This window comes from Pogoniulus pusillus, chromosome 6, assembly GCF_015220805.1.
Source record: "Pogoniulus pusillus isolate bPogPus1 chromosome 6, bPogPus1.pri, whole genome shotgun sequence".
NCBI classification, from domain to species: domain Eukaryota; kingdom Metazoa; phylum Chordata; class Aves; order Piciformes; family Lybiidae; genus Pogoniulus; species Pogoniulus pusillus.
The window spans coordinates 43,638,737-43,642,577 of NC_087269.1; the positions used below are offsets into that span (position 1 = coordinate 43,638,737).

The 3,841-nt window shown below is 44.9% G+C and overlaps 1 long non-coding RNA gene across 1 annotated transcript; it reads right to left on the bottom strand.

Moving 5' to 3' along the window:
* Positions 1–3,483, bottom strand: LOC135176357 (uncharacterized). The gene is made up of 3 exons (XR_010302613.1): positions 3,285–3,483; positions 872–2,832; positions 1–646 (listed from the first exon to the last, which is right to left on the bottom strand). It is a non-coding gene; the product is annotated as an uncharacterized LOC135176357 (long non-coding RNA).
* Between the last annotated feature and the right edge of the window lie 358 nt (positions 3,484–3,841).

Sequence of the window (3,841 nt, forward strand, 5' to 3'; positions counted from 1 at the left end):
TTTTGTTGTTGGCTTTTCACTTTACAACCAGACTAAACCACTAATGCCACCTATGTCAACCTGCATAACTGTCACTCATCTCATCTAAGGGCTTTGCTGATTTTTACAGTCTCTAAATGGAGACTTTCTGACTTTAGCTAAGGGAATACAATGCTGTGTTATGATTGCTTCTCTTTCAGTCTTGCTTTCAGGCCATTTTAATGCAGGAGAAGAAGTCTGCCTACCAACTAAGCCAACAATAGTAATTACAGCATAGACAAAAATATGGAGGGCAACGTCCTGAGAACTGTAGTACATGAAGACAAAATTATACACATGCTCTTTCCACAGGAACTTTGCAGCAATAGGCTGGGAAACCCATTGCTTTTGCACAGATCCTAGGCAGTAAGAGTGCTCCTTAGCCACACTGTCATTCTGAATCACCCTTTGAAAAGATAAGTGGTGCTACAGCTGTGCCAGGGCTGCTTCACACTGAGCCATGCAGTGAGATTTGTGGTTCACGCTTCATCCTCCAGCTCACCAAGGCAGCAGGGGGCAGAAACATGAGAAAACTCATTACTAGCACTGTAGCAAAAATGACCAGGAGTATTTCCCAAGGGGCCAGGATGGTTTCCACCATGATTTCCTCCATGGCAAGAACACAAAGCTGTAAAGCAAAATATATGCTGCATTACTGTCTTTCACATAGGCAGTACAACTGTAGAGATGTGTTTATTTTAGCTAGCCTATACTGGCTGGCAGCTGCTTTGGCCTATCATTTTCTCATCCTGAAGAACAAGCCTGTTTCCCCAAACCAAAGGCCTCTAGAAGAGCTCCTGATCTTTCTCTTTACACCAGTGAGAGCCTCTGTGTGCCATCAGCCTGCCCTCACCTTTCAGCTCGGTTGCAGTTGTTGATGCTCCTGTAGGACACCACATCCATCTCTTTAAAATTTTGGTTCTTAAGGCACTCCCCTCTCAGAGTAGCATTACACAAAAATATTATTACACTGACATATCAAAGCTAAAGCTGAGAATAAAAAGGACAGGGTGGAAAGAAGGAAAAGTTTTAAGTTATCTCCCACCAGACCGTGTTTTATTTCTTTTTCCCTCTATAAAATAGGCTTTAGAGACTTTTCTGTTGTCAGTTACTTTTTATGTGCTTTGAAAATGGCAACAGATAATTCTAATGAAATGCTTACATCTGTTGAAAACTCATTTCTATTTAAATTGCTTTATTTAAACAAGTATGAGCTCAAGACAGGGAGAGGGTTAGCAGCCAGGTAGCAGAGTGTACATGCAGAGCAGAAGCAGAGCTACTAAGTGTCAGTTCTTTAGTTTTGCAAAATAGAAGAGTTCAGAAGGAGTTCAAACATGTTTGTTTGGAGACAAGGGGTCAGGATTGTTAACAGGTGTGTCCTAGCTAATGGAGGGCTCAAAGCTGTTCCTTCAGCACGGGACCCGCACACCTGAAAGCCATAATGGAGATTACAAAAGGGAGCGGCTGAGGCACGAGGAGGGCTTTTTCTCCACATCGTCTCCCTCTGCCCCGGCAGTAAGATGGTTTCCAGAGCGGCTGCAGTGACCCTTCTGCCTGGAAATTTGGCCTGCGTTTCATCGGAGATCATCTCAGGTTTGTCTGTTGCTTTTCAGGGTGGGTTACTGACACTAAATGCTGACCTTTACGTGAAGAGGGCTGAGGCAGAGTTGCCAGAATGTGCTCATTTAGACAGCAGAATAATCTGAATCTCTGTGGAAGGCTAGTGAGCTGCCTGCGTTTTTGTACCTAGCTGAACTGTTAAAGTTGCTCTCAGCCCTGATTTTTACTATGACTTGTGGGGAGTAGTAGCAAGTGTTTAGTAACAAATTCGGGAGGATTTAGGTAAGGGTGCTCCTTAAGAAGGCGAGTTGTCTCTTAGGCAGGCTCGCAGTGGAGTTTCTTTCAGCTGCTAAACGAACCAGGCTCTGTTACTCGGGCAAGATTTCTCTCTCTTGTGCTTACCTTTCTTGTACATTTACCTTTTCTTCTTGCTACTGAGACACCAACTCACACATTAAGAAAGACGCAGGCTTTAGTAGTGGCACACATGCTCTTTCTCCAGAATCAATGCCTGCCTAGCCAGGGCTGGTGTCTGCCTTGCAGCACTGCCAAGACCTTCCCAGAACTCTCACAGAGTTGTGTCAAGTTTTATAATTACTGTCAAGCCTTACAAATCGGGGATAAGTATGGAGGATGTGGGTGAAACTTCCCCACTCAGAGCCTGGAGCTGCTGCTGCTCAACCACGCACCTGTGGGGGGATGGTCGCTGGTGGTGGAATGCTGCGCACCAGCTTAATTGGCCGCAGCTGACTATGCTGCGTGTTCGTTCTCACTTAACCTACGACAGCAGCTTGGTTTCATCTGATCACACCAGTAACTCTGATAGGTGCTGTAGCTCTTTAGGTGATGTGCTATTGTGACCTTTCTTGTGGCAGTCTTGAGTTTTATTCTTCTCTTTCTGCTGGCTTGGCAGACGAAGGGAAGCGTGAGGCTGTTCAAAACCAGGAGAGGCAGCTGTGGGTAAAGGGAGGCAACTGCTTGTGTTCAGGGAGCTGCACTGTGCTGCTTTATTGCTGCACTAGGAGTATCACTGGTGGTCCTCTTGTTCTCTTACTTTTCTTTGCCCATCAATGAATTCCTTTAAATATCTTCATTTCTGCCTTGCTTTGTGGATTCTTGGTCCTGCCTTTTCATCAGGCATTTTCTGTTAACTTGGTGCTGTTACTTTTGCTTTCTTTTCTAGCTTTCATTTCAATTCCTGTTGTTTATTTCGTTCTCTTCCTTGTTCTCCTCTTTCAGTTTGTTGCAATTCTTCTGTTTGGAAAAGCAATTTTTTTTCAGCCATAACTTGAATGGCAAATCCCTCATTTATGTTTTCTGCTTTATTGCTCCCTGACCATCACCTGGCTAAGGAGAAAAAAACACTCCAGCCTCCCCCGCCCCCCCCCCCATCAAACCCCAAACAAATGAAACCCCAAACAAACCCCCGTGAAAGCATCCCCTGCTGCTCCAGTAGCCTGATATGGTGAGGATGAGAGAAGGCCATTGCCCCTTTCCATAAATCCTGGCTGAGAGAAGGTCACACCAGTTAAACTTCCACAAAACAGACTTCCAGTCATCTTCAGCTGGACTATATACTGTGTTGCATGAGAAACCACAGCTCTAAGACACCCTGGATGCTAAGGATGAAGGAAGAATCATTTTCCTCTGAGAAAGAAAGTAAACAAGACTGGCAGTGAGACAAAGGTTGCACAAAACAATCTTACCTCTATCTACAGGGGAAAACGCTGGGAGGTGTTGATAAATGTCTGTCTGCCTTGGTCCTTTTAAGGAGCTGAAATGCCCTGCAGCCAGGAAATAGCAGTGAGGGTGGTGTCACAGAAGCAGTTGGAAGGTGATAGGGAGGTCTGTGATACCATGGAGACAGCTGTGAGGAGTTAAGGCTGTGTAGCTCAAGGCTGCAAAGAGCCAAGGGTCTTGTTTACACGGAGTTGACTACATTTGCTTTGGCTGGAAAAGCTGCTGATGGCTAATAACTGATAGCAAGGTTTTTAGTCCTTCCCCAAAGTAATTTGTCCTTCACCCCCTGTGCTGGTTTGAGGTCTATTAGGACATTTTAATGGACAAAAAAATAGATTCTAGGCTGTGAAAATGAAACAGAGGTGATGCCTACTCCACTCATAGGCTTGATGAGCTGTATAAAAGCAAGAACACAAACATCGATAAGACAGTGTGAGAGAGTCTCTATCTGTCAGAGTTGGTGTCTGTATTTTCTCCCTTGGGCTTGTGCTGTGTAATCCAACTAATTCTGCTTCTAGTCCCC